Raw genomic sequence first — 26,529 nt, 5'->3', positions numbered from 1 at the left:
TCTACCTGCTCTAAAGAGACAGGGACCGAGGTAGTTCCCTCTAAGCAGCCCAAACTGAAGGAAAGGAATAGAAAATTCTTCCTCCCCTGATTCTTTGGGAAAACACATCAAGCTGTGGGTTTTCCAGATGTCTTAGCCTCTGGGCTTTTGCGCTGCTTGTCCACTTGCCTGGCAAACAGACAGGGTTACCTTTCTGCTTCCAACCTCCCACTGAGCAGCAGGAGTGGGAGAAGGAGAAACGGGCTTCTTGCAGAGCAGGGGGCCCAATGTGGGGCTCGATCCCAGGACCCTGGGATCATCACCTGAGCCAAAGGCAGACACTTAAGGACTGAGCCACCCAGGCGCCACCGCCCCCATTCATTTCTAGTGTTTAGCAATGCTAGCTTTTCCTGCTGACCCTCTGCTAGAGGGGAACTCCTCCTGGCTCATGCTTGAAACCCCAGTGTCCAGCAGAGTCCCCGAAATTGACAGGTACTCAATAAAGCATTACTGAACAGATGCAACTATATCAATAAATCCTTACAACCCCCACCAGGCTTCTAGAAGAATCCAGTAACAACTCACACTTCACCTATAAAGAATAAGCCAACCCTGAAGCCGCAGAAAGAAAATCTCAGAGTAAGGTTCCTGCCCTGGTTTACTCATCACTACATGCCCAGTACCTAAGGCAGTGCTTGGCACAAAGGAGGTGTTCAAAAGGGTGGACTGAATCACAGAGTAACTTCAAATCTCACACTTACGGTTTATGGACATAGGCAAACCTCCTGTCCGCAGCCCTCCCTGAATCAGGACTAAATAAATACATGAAGAAAAGAGCAAAGCTGGAGTCAGACCTTGAGACTCTGTGACTTGTGGCCAGCACACTCCATTACCCCATTTTTTAATTAAGAAAGGACCCTTTTGTATCAACATGGGCAGGACTGGAAGAGATTATGCTGAGTGAAATAAGTCAAGCAGAGAGAGTCAATTATCATATGGATTCACTTATTTGTGGAGCATAAGAAATAACACAGAGGACATGGGGAAATGGAGAGGAGAAGGGAGTTGAGGGAAATTGGAGGGGGAGATGAACCATGAGAGACTATGGACTCTGAAAAACAACCTGAGGTTTTGAAGGTGCAGGGGGTGGGAGGTTGGGGGAGCCTGGTGGTAGGCATTATGGAGGGCACATATTGCATGGAGCACTGGGTGTGGTGCATAAACAATGAATTCTGTTATACTGAAAAGAAAGTTTTAAAAATGTGCTAAAAAAAAAAAAAAAAAAAAGAATGGACCCTTTTGCTGCCCCCACAGTGCATGCTTCCACGTGTCCCTTACCTGCTTTTGGCTAATCCCCCTGGGGCTGTAGGCCCTTCAAGTCTTTAAGAACCACTGCTATTCTCCATGGGAGGAATCTTTGCTTTATTGGGTCTGGAGGCCAAGGCTCATTTTGCTCCGGATGATCAAAAAACATCTGCAAAGGCCAAAAAAGAAAAAACAAAAACAAAAACAAAAACAAAAAACAAGAAGTAAGAGCTGGTTTCCAGAAGGGGCAGTGTTAAAGGTTAACAAGGCATCCGGATAGTCCCCTCTCCTAGTCCCCTAGCCTCCACTACAGCGCAATCCAGAAAGTCTGGAGAGCTCAGAAAAAGAAACACAGAGACAAGAGCCCATTATAGGTGCTGTGCTCAGGGTTGTGAATAGCAGAGAAGGCATAGAATTAGATTGATACTAGATAAGAACATGCTAGAAGGATAAAGCAGGTACCACAGGCCAATCTAGGAAGAAAGGATTGTTCAGTCACTGGTTACATAAATAGTAATTTGGGGGAGAGAAGATTCAGATCATCCCTAAATACACTCTAGACCATGATTTATTATCAAAGAACACTTCATGATATGTGAAATTTCAATCAGTATAACACTACCTGGAAAAAATAGGTTGCAAAACTGTATATAATATTCTAATCAAATAAAAAAAAACTTTTAATATACATGTGAAAAAGAGAAAGGACTAGAAACAAAACAAAATAAGGCAACCGGGGCTGGTAGAATAAGGAATGTTTTCATGTTTTACAACATCTTGTATACTCCAAAATTTCTAAATTTATATGAATTACTCTTGGTGTTGGAAAAAATATTATAAAAATATATAATATACAAAATTATATAAAATTATTTTTATATAAATTATTAAAATTATATAAATTATAAAAATATAATATGTAAAAACATTATAAAAATATAATTTTAGAAAGCTAAAAACAGAATTCTATATTTGTCAGCTCTTTCTTCTGACGGAATGCAGAAAAATAATAAAAGAAAACTTTGATAGAGTCGCTTGCATGAAAACTCCCACTTGTCTCCAAGAAAATGCTATAATTTAAAGGAAACAAAGAGTCCAGCTGTGCAAAGTGTAAAGAGAGTCAATGCATCTCAAAATAAACAGGCATTCCACATGAATGGACAAATCACAAAATAGAAAACATAATTAACAAGCATATAAATTATGATGAATCTTGAGAGAAACCCAAAGGGGACAACTGGCCTGCTAAGATGCCAGTTTATAGAATTTCCATTAGACAGCAGTTTTCAAAACGATAATACTCATTACTGAACCGATTGTAATAGGATTGGTATATTTTGAGGAAGCAATAGAAATGAACTTAACCTTTTTAGAAAGTAACCAGGTCATAGAATTAAGAGCTTCTGACTTGCAGGAAATAAGACAATAAATAATTGAAAGGAGAAAAAGATAACGTATTTTGGTTTCCCTGCACAGAAATGACTCCCTACCTTTCACAGTTGTGGTGAGGTTTGGAAGAGGAACAATGGGATAAAGAATGAGTTTTATATATAAAGCAGTATGTGCAGGCAAGAAGAAAAATCATTTTCAATTTGAAAGTGATTTGTAATGGTGAAAATCTAAGGTTAACAACTAAGCTTTTGGCAAAAGGGAAACAGTTAAACTAGGGTACCCACATCTGCTAGAAAGAATATATATACACATCCATATAACGATATTAGTTAATTTAAAATATATAAGGTAATACATAATAACAGATAATATATATAAAAAATTGTGTGTGAATTTATATAGCAATAGGGGGAAAATTCTTCAAATACTAAAAATGAAAAAAGTGAAACAGAGAATGTTATTTGTGCATACATCATTGTGAAGAAATATCTAGAAAACAGGCACATGATTGAGACCCAAAAACAGTTGAGGAGCAAGCATAATAAAGGAAGTCAAATGGGGAGATGAGAATTCCTCTCATGACTCCGTTTGACTTCCTTTATTATGCTTATTATGTTAGCAGAGTCATTAAGGCAAAACTCTCAGGGACAGTATTGAAAATACCTTGTGCATCAACTCCATTCCCACTATTGGGCTAATCTCGAAGCCTGTCCTAGGAGATGCAGCATTAACTGAGCTGAGAGGAAGCCACAGCGGCCACAACCAGCTCCTTCCCATGACTCCTGGGAGAGTCCTAAAGTCTCTGAGGTCCCACCCCTTTTCATGTCATGTATGTTGCCTTTGTGGCACAAGTTTGTAATTATGCATGCATTCATATTATTATTCGATTACCATCTGCCTCTAGGAAAAATGGAAACCCCTTCGGCAAAAACCTCGTCAGCCTTCTTCACTACTATCATCAATGCCTAGATGAGGGTACAGCACGTGGTAAATACTCACCAAATTATTTGTTGAGTGAATGAAGGGCCACCAGTTCTTAAGAGGTCTGTGCTTCTCTCAGGCATCACTAATGGAAAAGGTTCTTTCTTGTCATCCTCATGAGGAACACCATGGGCAGCCCACTGTCCTTGAGGGGACACCGCTTGCCTATTCTGGTGTGCTGCCATGCCCCCCAGTAAGTAAGCTGCTGGGGCGTGTGACTTTGGTTTGAGTTCAGTGCAGGAACAGCAGAGGAGGGCAGCTAACACTGGTCTTCCTCCCCCTATCATCTGCTCAGAACAACTTGTCCTCCTAGGAGGTAACAACCACTCCCTGCCCTTGATTTCTAAAAACAACTAGCTGAAACCAACTAGCACAATTGTTGATGTACATATATCGTAGGTGATGAGAATCTTCCAGAAAGAGTCACTGCTGGTCAGGAGACTGCAGCCCTGGTGAACTTCGCCCAGCTGCAGAAATCGTAAGAGTCCTCGGTCCTCCGAGTAAGAAGCTTTAGCAATCATGACCGTAGCAGCTACCATTTATTCAGAACTAGCTATGTGCTCAGCACTGATAAGCTTCGGGGTTGAGGGTCAGAGCTCTGGGATTAGACAGATCGGGGTAAGAATACAAACCATCTCTCACTAGTTACATGACCTCCAGCAAGCTATTCAACCCTCTAAGACTCAGCTTCTTTATCTATAAAATGGGAATAATAATAAAAGAGCCCATCTTGTAGGAGATTTTAATAATCCAGTAAGGTAATACGCCCAAAGGGATCCCAACAGGGCTGGTGACAAAGATTATATGCATAATTTCATTGACTTCTCACCATGCCCTACCCTATGTGTGTCATTACCATCTCAAATTACAAATAGGGTAACTGAAATAGGGAAGAGGAGTGATTTTCTCAGAGTTAATGATGGCACTCCAAGTGCCCTGTGCTCTTCTGTCCTTTGCACCCTGCCAGGTGGTTTCCTTCTGACAAACGGACCATGCCCTACCCTGTTCACATGGGGTCATACCTGCTCAGCCCCCTCACCACCCCTGGCACCAGTTAAGTGCCCCTGGACTCTGAAAACTTTCTTGACCCCACAGAGATCGACACGACTCTACTGTACCCATCCTGGATCTCAGGAGCCTATGTGACATTTCTCCATTTGCAGATGGGATAGCCCACCCAGACTGAGGGTTCCTTTAAGCTTTGTTTCTGCCTGCTCCACATCTAGCCAGTTCTGAGCCAGAAGCGAGATGCGCTTGGTCGCGTCTGAATGAAAGAATGAAGCTGGCTCTGTTACCACCCTTTCCCATCCCCCACATCCTTCAACCGCTTGATGCAGACTCACTCACCCACCCATCACCTCCACTTGCTCGAAACCCTTGCCAGCACTGCGCTGCAGATGTTCATTTGATCTACGGGATCTACTAAGTGATAGGGAATATACCATCTGGCGGGGGCACATAGAGCTAGGTGAACAGCTCTGCCTCTTCGAAGGTCTTAAAATGAAGAGAAATCACCACCACCACCCCCATAAAAATAAATCCAATGGGTTGAGCACTGAGACACGCCGAGCCTGTGCTCAGTGCTGAGAACCTCACATGCACCAATACATTTCATTCTCACACAACCCAGTGCAGACCATGGCACCTGCTCCCCACCTTGGTGAAGTCATTTCCCCTCCACCAGGACACTCTTCTTCATCCCTTGAATATCTTCACAGCTGGTTCACTCTCATCCTCCTCACACTATTTTTCTGCCCTGCCTCTTGGGGATATCAACAGCTACCTTTGGAATCATTCTAGTTCCCTGGTCTCTCAGTCCTTTGATCTCTTCTACTCCAAAGATGGTGACTTTAGCCACTCATCCCCCAGATCATATCTCTGATCTTATCATTTTCAAAAAGTACTCCACATTCTTGATTTCAGGCACCACCCCTCCCCCAATCACCACTCCTATCTTTGTAGCTTAGTCCAACCAGTACCGACCTCCAATGATCTTCCTGTGGTTGCTCTTACCACCTTCTCACTGCCTCTCACTTCCTTCATGTCCTAACTTCCCTTCCTACCCAGCTTCAACTCCATGGTCAGTCATTCATTTGGCCTCTCTCATCACACAATGTTGGATAAACCCCAATCCTGGTCAAATCCAACTCTCTGTCTTCCTCCACACCTGCAGATGTGCAGCTCCATGGCTAAAGAAAATCACAAAATAATACTTACGGGTTTCCCTTCAAGTTCACGATCACTAAGTGCAAGCAGCTCCTTCATGCTTCCTAGCAATCACATATTACTTTTCTGGTCAATTCACCTGCCGTCTCCTAGAGGACCACTGAATTCCTCCCCATTAAAAGTCCCCTTATCTTCCCTCTCCCTTGATGAACTGCTACTTATTCATAGAGAAAAAGGAAGCGACCAGAACAGAGTTACCACACACACAATGCACCTTTGTACCACAGCTACTAATCATACTTGAGTTTACGCCCAAATGACCTCTTATTGCTACAGATGAATTGGCTGCACCCAATACTTGGAATAACCAACATTTGTTCCACTAGATCCTGTATAGTCTTATCTACTTATGGATATTCTTCTACAAAATCTCCCCTTTTGCTTTTGCATCGTATGTAGATCTCGCAAAGATCATGCTTATCAGCACACACACACTGTTTCTCCTATCTTAAACACACACACACACGCACACACACCCCTCCCTTGATTAAGGCAGCTGCCACCTGACCCTGATCGGTCTTAGCATCATCACCTAAGCAGTATGTGGCTCAGAAAAATTCTCACCTGAAATGCTTAATTGTATATAATCAAGCCTTTATATATGATCTCAGTTTTTAGAAAACACAGGCAAAAGAAGAATAAGTTGGGGCGCCTGGGTGGCTCAGTGGGTTAAAGCCTCTGCCTTCGGCTCAGGTCATGGTCCTGGAATCGAGCCCCACATGGGGCTCTCTGCTCAGCAGGGAGCCTGATTCCTCCTTTCTCTCTCTCTGCCTGCCTCTCTGCCTACTTGTGATCTCTGTCAAATAAATAAATAAAATCTTAAAAAAAAAAAAAGAGTAAGTTATATGACAACACAGAGACGTTATCAGACAAATCCAGAAAGCAAGGCATTCTACAGAACTGAACTGGGTTCCTTACCAGATCAATGGACAGGAAAAACAAATGGCTTCAAAGACAGAAATATCATATGCAATGTGCAGACTTTGCCTGAATTGATTTGAACAAAATACCACTGGGGGCAAATGAGGATATTTGCATATAGGTTTGGCATTATATGATAATAAGAAATCATTTTTAATTTTGTTAGGTATAATAATCAGTCTTATTTTATTATGATTACATAATATGGTTATGTTGGTTTTTTAACAAAGTCCCATGCAGGTAAAGTAGAGATGAAATCTACTTTAGGACACTTCAGCCAAAATATAGATGAAGGAAATATGAAAAAGATGCAATGTCATATGAAAAAAAAATGTGCTCAAATTAAGCTATGTAAGGAAAAGAATGAGCTGCAGACTCTTTCCAGACAATATCATTTGGGAGTGGGCAGAGTTTGAAAGAGCTTTAAAAGAAGGTATAGGAGACAATTTTTCTGTTTTACTGAAAGAATTCACTGAAAAAAGATATAAGACTTTATAAGAGTCACAGATTTAACTACGGCACAAGTTCCAAATAATCTTCATTTCCCTGTCCCTCCCGGGTAGCTTCTTGACCTCACCTCACCTCCCAGCTCCTGCCTCCTTTCCTTTGCAGTAAACCTCCTTGAAAGAACTTAGTGAGGTCAGTGTTTCCAATGTCCACCTTGCCACTGGCACTTGAATGCACCCCAGAAAGCCTTGCCATCTCTGGGAAACTGCTCTCATCTACGTCACCAAAGACCTTCCTGACTCCCGTGTTGCTAAGTAAATGGTCAGGGCTCGGTTTTCACCTTGTTCAGCTCATCAGCTGTGTTTTACCAAGTTAGTCATTTCCTCCGTCTGGCTTCCAGAACCTACATTCTCTCTCCTGGTTTTTCTCCACCAGGTAGCTGAGAAACCAGGTTCAGTCAGTGACTTTCTAAGGAAAGGAACTTCTTAAGAATTTAAAAACAACACAAAAGCCAGGTGGGGAGAGGGGTATAGACTAAAACACTACATGCCCTTGACCATCTCCCTATCCTCTATTATCCGTGAGGAGAAGCAGCAGTGTACAGAGCACTGATGGTCAGACTGTGAGCACACCGCGATCATCGAATGACTTGTTGACCTTCGGATTCCCAATTTCTCTCTCAGTCGTTCTGATTCCCACAGTCTGGGATGGGCTCAGAGATGGGCATTTAGTAAGCACCCACGCGACGCTGATCTGAGTGGTCCCCCCTGTACACCACACTCTGGGAAATAGAGGGCAGCATTCTGCAAAGCGAGATCTACAGTTGGGGCCACTTTGAGAAAGCTTTCTTAAGATCCACGATGAGAAGAGTACAAATATCGAATGTAATCATCTTTTATACTAATTTGAAAGAGTGATTTTGTGCATATCGAATCTAACAATCACTTTAAAAATAAGGCTTGTGGGGTGCCTGGGTGGCTCAGTGGGTTATGCCTGTGCCTTCAGCTCAGGTCATGATCCCAGGGTCCTGGGATCAAACCCCGTGGGCTCTCTGCTCAGCGGGGAGCCTGCTTCCTCCTCTCTCTCTGCCTGTCTCTCTGCCTACTTGTGATCTCTCTCTCTCTCTCTCTGTCCAATAAATAAATAAGTAAATATCTTTTTTAAAAAAATAAGGCTTGTATTTTCAATGTCCTTCATTTCACTAGTCCAATCAATCCTTTTCATTGTATTTTAGAAACTACTGATGTGTGACAGGTTGAGGGGGGCGGGCATGATTCTTCATGTACAGTTTGAGAAGCCCTGGCTTTGGAGAAAGAGCTCGTGCTCTGTTATCTCAAAAGCCCAGATTCAAATCCTGGCTTTTCTATCTGTCCAATAAAGGAGGACAGTCCAGTTCGCCAACTTCTATAAGCCTGGTGTCTTCATCTGTAAAGGATGGATAATAATACTTTAAAATTTGCCCCTGCAGGGTTGTGGTGACAATTTAACGATAGACTTTATCATTTGTTGCAGCTAGTAATTATTGAGCTTTTACCATGCACTGAGTGCTTTCCATATGGTAAAGCTCCTGTAATTCAGTGAAGCTCATTTAATTCCTGCGGCCACAAGTGCTGAGGCCAGGTGTGCTAATAGCCGCTTCCACAGTCCCCAGAGAGTCCCCAAATGTTGAGGCTGCTGACTCACTCCCAAGACCCTAACCTGAGTTCTATCAGTGGGTGCCAGTGCAGGTCAAAAAATTAATAGTTATATCTGACAAGCCACAGTGTTGCTCCTCAGAAACATGTTAAGCAACAGGAAACCAACTTGTAGTTAACCCATCTGCCAAGAGGGTGAAAGGAAACCAGGAGAGATTTCACAGGTTGTCTGGGTAGCTGTGTTTGCTGGTGTTTACCTGAGGGCAAGCCCAGCCTCCCAGCTAATGGTGGGGCGGAGGGGGTGGTGGGGAGACATCCTGCCCAATTCAAAGTCCTAAAGATAAAGGCGCTTTCATTCCTGCCTGCCCCAACTGTTTCAGACCCAGGCTGCATAAAAAGTGTCTCTTAACAGAGATTACATCTTTTCCCAGCCAGGCAGGCACTGATGGAGAAGGCAGGCCTGAGTACATTTCCCTGAGGTTTTCGAAAAGCATGAGAACAGAATTTGGTGGGGGGCACTGGGTTCCCACCACAGACACTCTGTGGTTTCTGACCAGAGCCAGCCACTCCCCACAGGGAAGGAGAGCTCTGAACTCAGGATGAACAGAGCCCCGACAAAGGGATATCACGGGCCATTTGCTCCTGTCTTCAACCGCGTGCCTTCGACAGTTGTGTATTTGTAGAAATAGCTGTCTTCCCATTTGACAGGTACCTGGCTGAAAGGAGACACTTCACACCCCATCGGCTCCTCTCTGGATGCTGCCCTTTGCCCCGCACCACACCAGTGCTCACAGCCCCAACCCCAGCCAGCCTCTTGCCCCATCTTACCACACCGTAAACCACAGGGCACTCCACTCGGCCGGTCAGAGTTGAGCCAAGAAAGTAGCAGAAGGGCCTATAAGGAGGGTTAAATAAGCACTGTGCCCCTCCCAAGCAAGAGGCCCACCCCTTTTTCCTTCAACCCACACCCAACAGAGAAAGCAAAGAGCAAATGGGCCTCCCTCCTCCTCAGGAAGTGGGACTGTTTCACCTCCTCATAATATTTTAAAAAGAATGACATTTCCATCTCAGAAGTTTTTACACAGACAAATAGGTATAGGGACTAACACAGTGAACCTGTTTTCAGAGCCCAGCTCCAAAGAGTACCAACAACTTGCCAACTTGATCTGTTCCCCTCCCCCTCTTCCTCCCCTGCAGTAACTTAAAGCCAATGCCAGCCCTCAGATCCGTCTCCACCACCAGCTCTTCTCCATTGGCCTTCCACGAGAAATGTCCTACTGTCTTAACGTCCTAGGACATCCACTTATGTCACAAAGGAACCTCCCTCGCTGGCATCCAGTATTTGCTATGCGCCACCCTTAGGAAACATGGGACCAGAGGCCCTCCAGTAATTTTCTAGGGAGCTTAATTCTCTATAATACACTGCACACACCCTGGGTTCTGCCAGAGAACTCAGGAGTGTAAATATAGCACCATAGTGCCATTAAAACCCAAACCACATTCCAATTGTTACCAGTTCTCCCCAAAGTGTTTTTTACACTAAATTCCTTAAATGAGGATCTAAACATTTTGTGTGGGTGATAAACCACTCTCAACTCTCTTTTAATTTCGAGTCATTGCCCATGCCCTTATTTTCTTTTTTTAGAACAAATATATATTTGTGGGAGAAACGAAGTCACCTGACCCACAGAATGTGCCTAGTACTGAATTTGGCTGAGGACCTCCTTACCGTATTGTTTAATTTACTCCTCTCTGCCCTCTGTTTCCTGTAAACGGAGTGTTAGATTTCAAGTCCTGTTGAGATTTCAGTGGTTTCAAGTTTAATGCTTCTCCCAAGGTTTTTTTGTTTTGTTTTGTTTTGTTTTGTTTTTGTATGTAGGAGGGTCTAAGTCCTGAGTTGTCCAGGGGACTTCCAGGTAAGGGACATGAGAAGAGAGGCCTGAATCCCTCCACTTTGCAGCAGTCCCCGAGTCCATGAGAACAACATGCACAAATACTCAGGGAGAGGTGTGTTCATGCTGTTGATGCTTAGTGCCTATCGCGATCCATCCGGAGATACGGCCGTGCAGAAATCAGCCAGAAATCCCACACCCCTCAGAACTTGCCTTCCAGAGAAGGAATGGCAAAAGAGACAAAATAAATATGCATGTGATGCTTTGGAAGTAGACAGCTGTCATGTGGAAAGTTAAAGTAGGGAAGATGGAATAGGGACAGTAAGGTGTATGAGGGGAGGGGGAAATCTGTGTTAAATTCGATCATCAGAAAGCCTCACTGAGAAGAAGGCAGATTTCTGAAGGAAGGAGATTCCAGGTAGATGGAACAGCAAAATCCTAGGCAGGAGACAGGCTTGACCTGTTCAAGAACAACACTGAGGCCAGGAACAGGGCAGGCGAGGAGAAGGGTAGCAGAAGGTGAGGCTGGGAAGCGTTGGGAACCAAATCACCTAGGGCCTTTGACTGGTGTAAGATTCTAGCTTTCACTCCGAAGAAGATTTGGCTGACTTCAGTCTGAAAGGGATCCTTCTGGCTGCTGCACTGAGAGTCAAGTGCTATACATAGTAGGTTGCAGGAAGTTAAAAAAGGAAGACCTTTCAAAAACTTATTGCAACCATACAGGCGAAAAAGGCCCATGAGCCATCTACTAAGTTCCTTCCTGGGTGCTAGCAATTTAGAGACGTTATCCAACGAAATCCTTCCCAGCACCCTAGGGGGTGGGCATTTAAGAATCCCCTTTTATAAACAAAAAGGAAGCTCTAAGAGTTTAAGCCATTTGCTCAAGATGTCATCACCAATGGTCAAACTAGATGATTCTAATCCCCCAAACTGCTTGTGCTATCCAACATCTGTCTCTCTACTCAGGGCCCTTCAAAGGGTTCCTAAGAGTCTGGCTGCTTTCAGCTGCCATGGCTGGTCACAATCTTGGACCTTCCAGTAACACCTCTTTCCTCTGCCCTGATCACCATCTCCTCAACTCCTCAGTGTGCCAACCTCACCCTCCTCTGTACCTCAGAACTTAAATTTTCTGTCCCTAGAGACCCTGACTCCCCACTGCCCCCAGAGGGGTACCTCAGCTAACCACAATGCCTCTGAGAAGCAGTCCACTTGTCCTGGCTTCCAGAAGCCTTTACCATGATGGGCTCCCCTTTCATGACTTGTGTCAGCTGGGCTACCACTTAATCCTATCATGACACCTCTTTCTGTTTTTCATGTCAAGGATGGCTGGCTGCGGCACCCCTACTGCGATCTTTCCACCATGATGGAGCTGTGGCTGAAAGTGGCACCCCAGCCTGGGATTACATTTTCCAGGAAGTGCGCATGCACACACACACACACACACACACCCTGCGTCTAGGTAAGAGCAGTGGACTGTGAAAGGTGAGCAAAATAGCCAAGTGCAGCTGGCCTTACCCCAACAGAGCTTCTTGGTAGAGACTTCCTGAATTTTTATTTCTACTGGTCTAGGAACATCAACAGAATCCTCAGCAGCAGGGGCGCCTGGGTGGTCCAGTCATTAGCGTCTGCCTTCGGCTCAGGTCATGATCCCAGGGTCCTGGGATGGAGCCCCGCATTGGGCTCCCTGATCACCGGGAACCCTGCTTCTTCCTCTCCCACTCCCCCTGCTTGTGTTCCTTCTCTTGCTGTATATCTCTCTCTCAAATAAATTTAAAAAAACCTTAAAAAAAAAAAAAAAAGAATTCCCAGCAATAGATTTTTCCATTATCCACACAAATCTCTCCTCGTCCCAGCACTTCCCCAGCACAGGGAAGCAATAGGAGTGTCCCTTAACACAGTCAAAGCCAGAGGTTCCCAAATTCGTCCACACCAAGTGCCTCTTGTATTTGTTTCCTCCTGTTACGCCTGCCAGGTTTTAGAAGATGCTATCAGCCAAATTTAATTAAGAGCAAGAGTTCTTATTTGTTATCAAGTGAACATAGATACTGCTGCCAATAAGAGATTCTGATCAGCACGAGACTGTCATTGTTTTCACGATCAGCTGGCAAAATTCCAGCATGATACAAAGAAACTGGTAATTTCCTTGGCCTGTACAGATTTTCTTCCTTTTTTTTTTCTTTCCTTTTCTTTTCTTTCTTTCTTTCTTTCTTTTTTTTTTTTTTAAATGTGCTTCTGCCATCTGGCTTTTTGAAATACTCCAAGCTTCTGGTGGGTCTCTGGAGACCCTGGGCAAGGAATTCTGGTTTGTATGCCCCAATTTTTACCCGCCCCCCCCAAATCATAACTCTCTGATCCCAGCTGGCCTCCTGAAAAACAAGTTTTACTGGTTGGCTAGATATGTAGGGTGCTTAAAAAAAAACTACCCACAACTGCCCCCAACTAGGCAGAAGTAAGGCATTCTTATCTGGAACAATCTGGCCCCCAAGTGTGTAAGGCTCCAGAGCACAGCATTATAAAGCCAGTATTTTATTGACTATAGATCAAACAGATACAGGCACCCCGCCCAACCTCTCAGGGCTCAGCAGCTGACCCAGGCAGCGGGTACACCAGAAAGACGCCCCCCTCAGGGACTGAAGAACAGAGCTGTTACAGCCCAGCAGAGTTACTGGGGGGGGTCCGGATTTCTCGCTTAAGAGCAGAGGAAGACCAAATGACGACACAGGAGGGAAAGAGTTCTACTGAAAGACCAAAGATTAAGAATTTTCTCTTAAATCCTGATAATGAGGGTCTGATGACCTACATCTTTCTTTAAGCCCAGTTGAACTATGTCTTTAATAAGAAAAAGGATGTCCGCTAGTGTTTTTCTAAACATAATTTTCCCCAGGAATTCCTGGGCCGGAGATCATGCCACGGAGTGTTTGTTCCTCCCTTCCATCTTGATTTTTACCTGACCGGACAGAAGGATGTCAGGTCAGAGTTCCTGATATTTCCCAAAGGTCAAAGTCACTGACGGTGAGCTGCCACTCCTTAAGGCAACCAAAGTGTCAAATGTTTACCTTGCTCACCTTAGTAAATTGAGCTCTTTTCTAGGTCCGGCCAGCTGGGCCATCATAGAAAGAGAAAAGAGAAGAGAATGCCGACAGTCTGTCCTCAGAGAAGACCCTCCCCCTAGTCCCATAGCCATCAAGGTCAGTGCAGGTGAAAGGAACCACTACAGCACTCATTACTTCTCTCTATTACCTTGGCCTTAACACCACCTAGGAAGCACCTAAAAATAGAGATGCCCAATACTGTCCTCAGTAGCTTCTGATCTAGTTGCTCTAGACCAATAAACAAGGAGCCCTTGAAGAACTGGAATGTTCGCAGGAGGGGGGCCTCAGGCAGAGTAGTAGGGGCCGTGTTGGCTCAGCCTAGGGTGAACGTGGGTGGCGAGTCAACAACAAGGCCTCAAGCATGTGAAGTCTTTGCTTAGCCCAGGCTCCTCCACAGCCCAGGGCGTCTGCTGCCCCTTCATGGCCCAGAGTTCCTGAGGAGGGAACAGGGCCTCGGGCTCAGTCTGGGTCTTTGAGAATTTCAGACCAAAACTGTTGTCAATTCTGGACCACCCTCTCCAAGGGGAGATATGAACAACTCACGTCTGTTATGAGGTCAGGGGGAGTCAGGCCTACCAGAGAAAGTGCTAATTGCCCTTCGCCTCCACGTGCATCTTTCACTTTTCTCTCCCCTCGGTTGTGAGGGTAAGTCTGGTCGCCAGATGACACAGGCAGCAACGTGACCGAAGATTAATCTTGTGGGCACGGAGTGTGCTGAAACTGGCGCCATCTCAGACAAGGGCTCGCACTCAACTTGCCCTATTGGCAAATGGTCCTTCTCCCCTAGAGGGCAAGGGCTGGTTTTCTGAAGTTTTCTATATTCGCATCCCTCCCTATCACCCATACACAAAAACGACTTTATACCGGTACCTAGTTGGTGCTCAATGGAGCGTGCTGACCAGTAGAAGGCCTGGATAGTTTTCTTCAGGGGCCAGATCCACAGATCTCAACATTCACTAGCTCGTCACACCCTCAACCCTCCCTACTCGTCATTTCCCTCCCTTCATTTCAGGGATCCCAGGGCAGACCCATTCCCTGCCCTTCTCCACAGAGGAAGTTTCCCGGTCTCCAGGGAGGAGGCCTCCTCCCGTGTGGACCTGCACCACACTCCCGACCTAAGTGAGCGTTCTCTTATAGGCTCCTCCCAGTACTATGGAAGGGTGAAGGTCTTATCCTTCCAATCGGATAGGGCTCTGTGGGGATAGAGTTCACTAACACCCATTCTGCTGTTTCAGCACTGCCAAGCACAAGGTATACAAGTGGTCCTCAGTATCAGACTAGGGCTCACTGCCAGGCCTTGTAATATGTATGTTGGGGTGGGGAGGGGGGAGGTGGCTAATTTTTAAATAGGGCAATGATTTCAGACTTGAACCGAAATCATCAATGAACATGAAGCCCCTACAGGGTGTATATCCCTGCACAGAAAGAGAGAGGGAGAGAGAAGTCACCGTGGCTCCTTCTGGGGGCTTCCTCCATGCCAGGTGCAGAACTAAACCTGTACACAGAAGAGTTCGTTCAACCCTAACTGCCATCCTCTGAGGTTGGCAACATTATCGCTTCCATTTCCCAGAGAAGGAAACTGAATTTTAAAGATGTTGAAGGGCTTTGACTAGTAAATGGAAGGGCCAAAACTGGAACCCAGCACTGTCTGAATCTGAAGACCATGTTCTTAAAGGCTGTGCTCCAGTGGCCATCTTGTTTGACCTGTGACTCTCTCGGCCACAGTCGTGCCCACCTAACCCCAGCAGCAAATGGTTTCAGTTATAAGGAAACCAACAGTATTGAGATCAAAGCCCAGTGCACACTTGGGATGCTAGATACTTGATATGGTGAACTGGATCTTATAACAGCCCCGGATGGTCGCTGGTATTATGGTGGACCTTTGGTATTTACAGAGTCAACATCTGAAATTATTAACTATTGGAAAACAACCCCAAAGGTCCTAAACATAAAACAGGCTGATTTTGCTCATGAATGAATATGAAGTATGTGCACAAAAAGTTGGTAGAAGCCAGTCCCTTCGTATGTGAGAGAGCTCATCCCCAGGCCACGACCCAGGGTACCGGGAGGTGGAGGGGAATGGGCAGGCTCTGTGCCCTCCAAGCACCAGAAAATTATACAAATAACTCCTTGTGAACTATAGTTCCCAAAGAAATAAGGCGGCTAGTCCTTGTGAAGGAAAGTTTATACTCTATGATGAATGCCTGCTAACAGATTTATTAATGCCTACAGCCCTATTCATGAAATCATGAACTCATGATTCACGAAATCATAAGAGACAGAAATGGTTTAATTGTTCAATTATGTCTGACTGCATATATGGGGGAAATTTTGTGCTCTGGTAGCATATGCATGAGTCCCCTGTCAGATGAGAATGAATGTCTCACCTTAGGACTGTTGTCAATAAATGAGAACTTGGTCACAATGCTGAAGAGGAGGTTGATTAAGAATTCTCAAAGATTTCTTGGGATGTCTGGGTGGCTCAGGCAGTTGAGCATCTGACTCTTGGCTTCAGCTCAGGGCATGATCTCAGGGTGGTGGAATCGAGCCCCGGGTCGTGGACCCCATGCTCGGCACTGAGTCTGCCTGAGACGCCCTCTCCCTCCCTTCCCCTTTGCACAGCCCCCCACCCCTCACTCTCCCTAAATAAATAAATAAATAAAATCCTAAAAAACAAAAAAGAGAATTCTCAAGGATCTCAACAGAACACCCTCACGAATGTCAAGTCAGCTGTTGCAATACTTTATAGATGGAGTGTGAGGCTGGGGAGTCATGTACCCTGCCCAGTCAGTGTCTGGCGCTGAAGCCTGTGAGTTCTCCTTCCTACAGCCCACTGGCAAGTCAGCAAAAAAAGTTGTCAACTGCTGCATGCTGACCCAATCAACGAATATGACTTAGGAGGGTGGAGGGGAAAGGAGGAGGGCGGGGGAAAGGAAGGGCCGCACCTGGGTTCCCCACAATCCTTCCCCCCCACCCCCCACCACTAGGCTTGGCAAAGCTGCTAGCTTACCTTCGGACCACATCTATTTGGAACAATCAATTCGACAAAGATGCTGGTAACTCTGAGTGCAGAACTTTAGACCCACAGGTAACTGCCACTCCCCTGCACTCACGATGCTAACAGCCTTAAATACCATGAAAATCAGACAAACAATGACCTAAATACCTAATGCACTATTTACTTTGCATCCCACCGCCCCCACAGGCACAGCCCCAGACAGTGAGCACCTGAATTAGCTAGTTACCTCAATGTTGCCAGGGCCACGGTCAGTGCCTGTGGCTTGGCTTCATGTGCCAAATAAGTGAATATTTTCTTCTTGCAAAGAAGATGCTCAAGAGTCATAGCCCAGGAGTAGGGGCCCTACATCCAACCTGGGATCAAAGCGTCCATGGAGGGGGAAAGCCTGGAGGACAGGAGAGAAACAGGACGGAGGTGGGCGAGGGGGCTCCGAAAGGGAGACTGAGACCTCAGCCCGTGGCACTGTGAGACCCCGCAGATGAGTCCGGTGATTATCAGGCACACAGTGGAGAGCAGATAAGAAGCTTCAGAGCCCGGGAGGGAAGTGCTGAGCCTGCAGAGACTACCCAGCGCCAGCAGAATGAGACTGCTGCAGCTCACAACACCCCTCCACTCCCTGAAAGGAAGTGGCCAAGAAACTAGGAACAGCTGCTGCTTCTGGGCCACCTGCCGCAGGCCACATCTGAGGCCAGATACCTGCCAAATCTTCCAAATAACCTCTCAAGGCAGCGCAGCGCAGAAACCGAGGGTCAGGGAGGCTGTGAGACGTGCCCACACAGAGCCAGGATCTCAGCTGAGATTTGACCCAAGTCCCACAGGCCAGGAAAACCTGGGTGCAGGCCCCCGTGCAGACAAGACGAGGACCAACCCTGGGATGAGGAAGATACTCAGATGGGACCTGGTTTGAGAGAGTAGAGCAAAATTTCGTGGGAACGCATGCAGCTTTGCAGTCAGAAGAATCTAGACTTGGATCCCAGCTGCATTATTCATCCCTGTGTGATCTTAGGCAAATGTGATATAAGCACTCAGTGTCCTCCTTCGTAAAATGTATGCAAAACCACCTACCTCCCGGGACTGCTGTAAGGGTTGGAAGTAAGGACCATGCTTACTCACTGGTGGCTTGTAGACCTGCGCCCAGCAGGAGCAGGGAGGGGGCATGGGAGGCGGCAGCCCAGCATCGCTGCCGTGGGTGGAGGAAGTCTTCATTTTCGAGAGAAGATGAACTTTCTGGGAGTGTCATGAGTCAATATTTGTCTTTGGCTAAATACAGGACCTCGATGTTCATCTCAACAAAGCTGATGTCTGCTGCTTTCAGCGTTAACTCCTTCAAACACTGCGGCACAGCCGAGAGAAGCAAATTTGGACCTTCGGGAAGTCAGAGCCAAAGGGGTGGTTCTAGGAAGGCTGAACTCCTGGAAAACTTGGAAAGCAGGTCCCAGGCGAGTGATCCCTAGCTGTCCACTCAAATCACTGTGTGTCCTTGCAAGTCACGTATCCTCTCGAGCCTATGTTTGCTCACAAGGAAGGGAGCTGAACGATCCTTACTTCACAGGGCTATCGTGAAGCCCAGGGGAGAAAACAGGGGAGAAGGAACTTTACAGCACACAGATGAAACTATTGTTGTTTTAAGTTTCTCTAAGACCATGACATAACTTCTTCACCTCTATAAAGCCATCAGAAATAAAGCTTGTGGGTAAAGCACCTGCCCATTTCAAAGAGGAAAAGAAACACTGTTTAAGGAATACCTACTTAAGACGCTGAAGATTTCTCCTTAAAGCATCCTTCAATTATGAATAGAAGTGACTTACAACCATTAGAAGAATCTCTTCTCTGTGATCATACGCATGAAAAGCTGTTCAATTCCCTCAAGGTCTGTCCCCCAGAGACCTCTGCAGACCCCACAGGGGAGGGGAGTCCCGGCAGGAGGAGAGGACTAGAAAGTTCTGCCCCAATTTCCATGGAGCAGGGAGCTCAGGAAAAACCAGTAGACCCAAATTCTCACAAGAAAGCCTGCTGTCCTTTGTCTGGATTTTTCCTTGATTCAGAAAATAGTCCAAACTCATTTCCCCTGCCAACCTTACCCTTAGGTCTCTTGCAACTGTACTGGGCCCCTAAGAAGAAAACAGGAAGTCAGTGAAGTGGTCCCAGAGTGAAACCAGGGTAGGCGGGGAGCACTGAGGTCTGGGCACCCAACTTTAATTTCAGGAGAAATGCTTCTGTGCCTAGTCAGCCACATCCTTGCTCTGAGCTGAGTGTTGGGGGGTGTTGGGGGTGTCCTGGCCTTCTTACTTGGTGTTGAAATAACCCAAAGGGTTCTCACCACCCCCAACCTCTCACCAATCAAAAGCTGTAAATGGAGAAAGAATGAGTTGGGTTCTCTCTTAGTCTGTGAGCAGACGGGTTATTTAGAGCCACAGTCCTCTTTCCTGTTTCAGCTGTTCTCAACCTTCTAGAAGTAGGGGGGGTGGGGTGGGTTGTGTGTGTATGTGTGTGTGTGTGTGTGTGTGTGTGTGTGCGTGTAGTAAGAACAAGTTCAATTTAAGGGCTCTGGGCTTAGGTATAGAGAAACAGGGTGAGAAAGATGAAGGGCCGGGGAGGGGGCAGTGAGTTGAGGCAAAGACCGCCCCCCTCCCCCCCACACACACACCTTGGCTGGATTGCCCTGGAAAGATCACGTTCCAGGTCTGAATTCTGCTCCAGAAAATAAGGTGAGCCACGGCCAAACACACCCACCTAAGGTTCACCCCAAGCCTCTAAGCCCAGTACCACAACATGCATTCCCACTGACCCACATAAATAGGATTAGCAGTCAGTCAGAACTCCTGCCTCCTCGTTCACCCAGCTCCCAGGATTTCCTGGCTTATGACACTGCCTCCATCTCCCAGCCACAGCTGAAAGACCAGAGAGACTGCAAAGAACGAAAGGTACAGACACAGTGACACAAAGAGGAGCAGCAGTTCCCTCAGGGGCCTACCCTGTGCAGGGAGCAGAGAAGTGGGGACACCCAGTTCTAAGCACGGGACAGTGCGGGTCCTTTAATCATATCCTGATCCTCAGCATCCGCAGGACGACAGCTACCATCCCCTGATGGACCACCGTGCACCAGGCTGACCCCAGTGAACCTCTGTAACTTCAGCCCCACAGAGGCTGGCAGCCTGCTCTAGGTTTCACTGAAGACATCTGAGACACAGAGAGGCTAAGGGGGTGTAGTCAGTAGCTAAAAAAAGGACAGAGCCGGGATTAGAACCCGGGGCGCCCTGCGTTTGTTCTCCTTTCATCTTCAAAGTGAGGAATGCAGAGGTCTTTCTTTCTACTCTCCTCCCTTGCCCCCTCCCTAAAAAGATGGGAAGCAATTCAGTGTCAGGCTGGGGAATTCAATGTCACCGGAAACCAAAGAAAGACACATGAAAACAGTAAATTAATCTATCAAATTAATAGAGGCTGGAAATGTATATAACAGAGCTGACAAGAGCACTTTTATACACCTCTTGTATGGAAATTACATACGCTATCCCTTCTGAAGGGCGATTTGGCAAAATGTATCAAAGCACCAAAATATCCATTCTCTTTTAACTCGGTGGTCACATCTGAAAAAGTTAATAATCAGAGAAGCTGTCAAAGCCCGTAGTTCCATCTCAGCCCACAGGTAACCTGAAACAACCACCATTTACAACAACAGAGGAACACCTAAATGTTATGTAATGTCCACAAAACGGGATATGATGAAATAATTAAAAATCACATCCATGAAGATTTCTTAAAGCTTTTGAATGAATGATTGCATACATAGAGAAAACCACAGAAAGTAGTAAATTGAACCATCAGGTACTCATTACCCAGTATGTGCAATGATTAATTTATGGTCACTCGTTTTTTGGAGTTTGTTTTTAAGATTTACTTATTTATTTGATAGAGAGAGAACATGAGCATGAGTTGGGGGAAGAGCAGAGGGAGAAAATCTTCAAGCAGAACCCTGCTGAGCACTGAGCCTGCCGCAGAGCTCTATCTTACCACTAATGAGATCATGACCTGAGCCAAAACCAAGAGTTGGACGCTTAACCGACTGAGCCATCCAGGTGCCCCAATTTATGGCCAATCTTATCTCATCCATATCCAACGAGTCCCCCAGCTTGGGTTTTAGAAACAAATTGCAGACACCATAGCACTGTATCCATAAATATATCAGTATGTATTTCTAAAATATAATCATTTTCAAAACATAAATTATTAAACTTAATAAAACTTCCAGTAATTAAGGTTTCTAAGCAAAAAGTGTTTATAATACAATGTGAATTGGTAAAGAATATTATAAAACCACATATACTATAATCTTAGTTGAAAGAAAGTGTTGTGTAGGGAGGGGGAGGGAAGAGAAAAAGAAATGTTATTCATAAAGAAAGTAACTTGAAGGAACCATGTCCAAAATATTGCCAGTAATATATAGTTACCCTTGTGTCATGGCCTTAGGATTTTTGTTTACTTTTGTACTTTTGTCTGTAGTTTTACTAACAGCAATCTATGGTGTTAGATACCTATTTATCATTACAGTTATTTTTCTTTCAGATATGTTCAAAGTTTCCCACTCACATCATTTCCCTTCAGCATGAAAAACTTCCATTAGCAGTTGAGAGTAGGGCTGCTTTGGGCACCTGGGTGGCCCAGTCGTTAAGCCTCTTCCTTCAGCTCAGGTCATGATGCCAGGGTTCTGGGATCAAGCCCACATCGGGCTCCCTGCTCAGTGGGAAGCCTGCTTCTCCCTCTCCTACTGCCCCTGCTTGTGTTCCCTCTCTCACCGTCTCCCTCTCTGTCAAATAAATAAATAAAATCTTTAACAACAACAACAACAAAGAGTAGAGTTACTAGATATGAAGTTTCTTGTTTTTTCCTTCACCTGAGATCTTTATTTTTCCTTCTCTTCCAAAGGATATTTTTTCTGGGTATAAAATTTGGAGTTGACAGGTCTTTTCTTTCAGTATTTTCAAGATGTTATTCCCCTGCCCCTGGCCAACCTGGTAATAAATGAGAAGCCAGTAGTTGTTTTAATAGGCTTGCCTATTAAATAGGAAATGTATCTTATTTCCCTAGCTGCTCTCATATTTTTTATCTTTCATGTTCAGCAGTTTGATTATGATGTGGCTGAGTAGTTGTTACTGAGTTTATCCTATTTAGGATTCACTAAGATTTTTTTTTTTTTTAAGATCTATTTATTTGAGAGAGAGAAAGAGTGCCCACAAGTGAGGGGAGGGGCAGAGGGAGAGAGAGAAACTCAAGCAGACTCCCCACTGAGCACAGAGCCCAATGCAAGTCTTTTTTTTTTTTTTTTTTTAAGATTTTATTTATTTATTTGACAGAGATCACAAGTAGGCAGAGAGGCAGGCGGGGGTGGGGGGAAGCAGGCTCCCCGCTGAGCAGAGAGCCCGAGGTAGGGCTCGATCCCAGGACCCTGGGATCATGACCTGAGCCGCAGGAAGAGGCTTTAACCCACTGAGCCACCCAGGCGCCCCACCCAATGCAAGTATTGATCCGAAGACCCTGAGATCATGACCTGAGCCAAAACCAAGAGTCAGACATTTAACCGACTTAGCCACCCAGGTGCCCCACACTGTATCCATAAATATACCAGTATGTATTTTATATCAGTATGTATTATATATCAGAGATTCTTTAATTTGTAAGTTTATGTCTTTCCCCACATTTGGGACATTTTTAGCCATTCCCTCTTCAAATTTTTCTGCACCAGTAGGCTTTTTGTTTTTGTTTTTTTTCTCCCCACCCTCTGGGCTGGGACTCCAGTAACATGAATTTTCAACTTGTTGATGTTGTCCCATGGTATCCTGAGATGCTGTTCATTTTTCCCAATTAAAAAATGTATATTTAAAAACATAAAATACTGCATAATTTCTATTGATCTATCTTCAAGTTCATGAATTTTTTTTCCTCTGTTATCTCTTTTCTGTCACTAAGTCCATGCAATGAATTTATTACTTCAGATCTCATCTTTTCAGCTCTAAAATTTCCATCAGGTTATTTTGTATAGTTTCTATTTTTCTGCTGATAATTTCTATCTTTTCATTCATTTCAAGAGTGAAGAACAGTTATAACAGCTACTATATGTCTGTCTCATAATTCCACCATCTGAGTCATCTCAGGGTTAGTACCTATTATGGTCTTTTCCCTTGAGTATTATTCAGATTTTCCTGGCTCTTTTTATATTGAGAAAATTTGGATTGTATCCTGGACTTTTGAATAATATGAGACTAAATCGTGCTAAAATTCTCTGGAAAGAAATGTTGATATTTTTATTAATTTAGTGGACAATTAACCCACTTAGGTTCAGACTGGAAATTCTGTCTCCCTCTTTTGCGACTGGTAGCTTTGATGCCAGCTCAGGTTTCAAAGCCTTCACTAGGCTAATTGGGTCTGCCTGTCCCATAGGCAACACAGGGTTCATCTAGGACCTGGGTAGTGTTAATGTCATAGTCAAGTATTCCAGACCTTTGCTCTGCTTCTTTGGGTCTATGCCATGCACACACACACACACACACACACACACACCTTGGAGCATTCCCATGACTTATATCAGTCTATACACAGAGTGAGTGGGGCCCTTTTTCCAGCTCTCTCCTCTCAGCGATTTCCTCCAACTCCCTGGTGGCTCCTTTGCCAGGTTCTTCTGGCTGGAAAGATGGGGCTATCTCACAGTTTTAGCCTCCCACACCATTATGCAATTCCATGTGACAAGGACCATTATGGGTCATTGTCCAAGTTTCAGGTCCAGTATCCTATCTGCCTGCTATCACTCTTAGGGCTTTCATGTAGTTACTTCTGCATTCCATCCAATTTTTTAATTACAAACAGAGGGAGGTTATAGTTGGATTACATCATCTCTGCTGGTACTGCTGCCCTTCCTTAGCAGTTTCTACTTCTCAAAATTTCACTCATCTCTTCAAAGCTCCATTAAAATATTATTTCCTTCCAAGAAGCCATCCTTCTTTCTCCTAGCTAGGAAAAATCTCCTCTTCCTCTATATTAGGGATGATTCCAATTTGGCAATATTGAGACTCACAGCCAAATCTTTTCATGACCATCTTTGTTCAAAGATCTGGGTTCAAGGACATGGCTGGAATGAAATCAAACCCAACCAAGAAGCCTCGTGGTGGTTAGGAGAATAGATTTCACCTAAAACCTAGCTTTGCTAATTGCTGGATGTGTGACTTGAGGCAGGTCACTTAATTCAATGTACCTCAGTTTCCTCATCTATGGAATGGAAATAATTATACCATAGAGAAATATTGTGAAGATTAATTAGATTAATAGTTAGAAAGCACCTAGAATAATGCCATGTTATAGGTGTAAGAGATTTTCACTCTCTCACAGGCTCCCATAACTTTGCTCTCCAGATGAGGTAACCCTACCCAGGGAATAAGAAAGAACAGACAGAATGAGTTCTATCTCCACCTCTTACTATGCCCCGAAAGGGACTATAATAATTTCAGTACATGCTCAAAAAAGCACAATTTGTATATCTGGGTGAATCTTCTAAGAAGCTGCATGGTAGAATGAAAGGATAATTGCCTAATGTGGGTTAGGATCTGGCTTCCAGAACTGGGTTTCCTTTGGGTCTGGCTTTTCTGTTCTAATTCATGACTACATAGGGCAGAGACTGGTCTAGCTGCACATGGCGGACAGAGTCAACCTTTGTAAAATGCAAATGGAATTGGATCATTTTTAATGTACCCTCCAGTGCCTTCCTGATACACACATAATAAAATTTAAATTTTTTAGACTGTCATCAGAGTTTTTGTCATTTTTTACTGCTACTGTTGTTATCTGTAACCTCATATTCCGCCACTCTCTCACAGCTCTCACATTCCAGCTGGACTAAACTAAGGAAGTTCCACCCGTCCTACCTCACTGTTTCCCACTCACACCACTGCTGTCATCCTTGAGCTCAAATGCCTCTCCCTACCCTCTTGTCAAATATGTTAAATGCCTCCTTTTCTATGTCAACTCCTCAAGGACTTCTGAGAGGTTTTCCCAGACTTTCCAAAACACTGCCTGGTTTTGCCCTCCCTCCCTTGTGTCCTAGAGCTCGCTGTATACCCTGGTAGCACTTCCCAGTAGGTGGTAATCCCTTATTTTATAGGTCCCTCTCCCTCACTGCACCAGTGTTTATAAAAAACATGTATTTTACATGAGTTGATCTCAAAATCAATTCAGAGCATCACTACCAGCTTTTTAAAAATAGAATAAACTGCGTGTGTGTGAGAGAGAGAGAGAAAGAAAGCTTTATTTCTCTGTAGAACTCAAACACACTGATACAGCCTCAATGCATTTTCAGTCAAAATCCCCACTGTTATTTTGTAGACACTGACAAGCTAAGTCTAATATTTATAAGGAAATCCAAAGACCTAGAAGAGCAAAAGCAATCTTAGAAGAACAAAGTTAAAGAACCTTACATTACCAAACTTATTATAAAACCACAGTAACCAAGGCAATGTGTTGTTGGGGTAAGGACAGACAACTACAACAGGGAAAAACAAACAAACAAACAAAAAAACACACACAAAATCCCTAAATGGGCCCACACATATACAGGAATAACATTTTACAATTCTACCAATGAAATTCAATGGAGAAAGGAAAATCTTCTTAATAAATTGTTCTGAAATGTCTGGATATCTATGCAGGGGAAACAAATCGACCTTGAACCTCTACTTCACTTTATCCATACAATTAATTTGAGAAGGATCTTAGACCGTATGTGAAAGTTCCAATGACAGCACTTCTAGAAGCAAATATAGGAGAGTATCTTCATGAACTTGGAGCAGACAAGGATGCCTTAGGGCACAAAAGGCACTAAATAACAAAAGGGACAGTAACGGTTAAGCAGAAGTTCATCCCATTTGAAGTCCAATTTATTCGAAAATGGATCTGACAACCAACCTCAGGTCTTAACGTGAAAAAGACTGAAGGGGCCCAGAAACAACCATCTCAGGGCAACACGTACCCAAGACGTTCCAGGGCCTCACACAAGGGTAATAGCGTCATATTTCACCAATGTGGTAGGCCCAGAGTTAAGAAGCATTTAAGAGAACAAGATAAGGTCTTTGGCACTGGAAGAGTGGAGTATCTCTAGGAGATAAGCCTCACTCAGAATGTACGGTGCTACTAAACCATGTAATTCTGATCTGTAATCTACAGTAACTCAGGCAAAGAAGAGAACAGGTTGGGTTGGAGTAGATGCACTGAGGATATGAAACAGAAGGGAACTGAGAAAGCATCTCATGGCTTCTTGCCATCCCATTTTTAGAGATGAGAAAACAGGCCCACTGGCATAGAGGAGGCCACATCACGGGTCTGCAACAGAGCCAAACCGAAACTCAAATTTCTTGGCTCCCTCTCAAATTCTCCTTTTATCACTGTGTCATGCTGCTGACTTCAGTAGCCAGCCAGGCTTTATGAGAGATGTAGGGGATTTGCATTAGTCCTTACATATGAGGATTTGAGAGGCTATCAGTGAAACTCTCAGTACACTACCCTGCATACAATAGGTGTTCAGTAGAGAATACTGTTGTTATGTTAGATTGGACTTCCCAGATGAGCAGTGATGAAGCAGAAGGCCCCAGAGGCAACATTTC

The 26,529-nt window shown here is 44.7% G+C and overlaps 1 protein-coding gene across 5 annotated transcripts in view; it reads right to left on the bottom strand.

Annotated features, from left to right (window-relative positions):
• Positions 1 to 26,529, bottom strand: part of ST6GAL1 (ST6 beta-galactoside alpha-2,6-sialyltransferase 1) — a 117,167-nt gene that overhangs the window by 30,606 nt on the left and 60,032 nt on the right. For 2 of the 5 annotated variants that reach the window (XM_032875607.1, XM_032875606.1), the window contains exon 3: positions 1,318 to 1,453. The gene's annotated coding sequence lies outside the window, so the exon portion shown is untranslated. Of the gene's footprint in view, positions 1 to 1,317; positions 1,454 to 9,713; positions 9,776 to 26,529 lie in introns of those variants that run through there. The other 3 variants (XM_032875608.1, XM_032875605.1, XM_032875610.1) reach the window with 3 other exon arrangements.

This window comes from Lontra canadensis, unplaced genomic scaffold, assembly GCF_010015895.1.
Source record: "Lontra canadensis isolate GAN:19392208 unplaced genomic scaffold, GSC_riverotter_1.0 scaffold56, whole genome shotgun sequence".
NCBI classification, from domain to species: domain Eukaryota; kingdom Metazoa; phylum Chordata; class Mammalia; order Carnivora; family Mustelidae; genus Lontra; species Lontra canadensis.
Note: the sequence above shows the minus strand (reverse complement) of the source record. Positions and strands in the feature narration are given on the sequence as shown.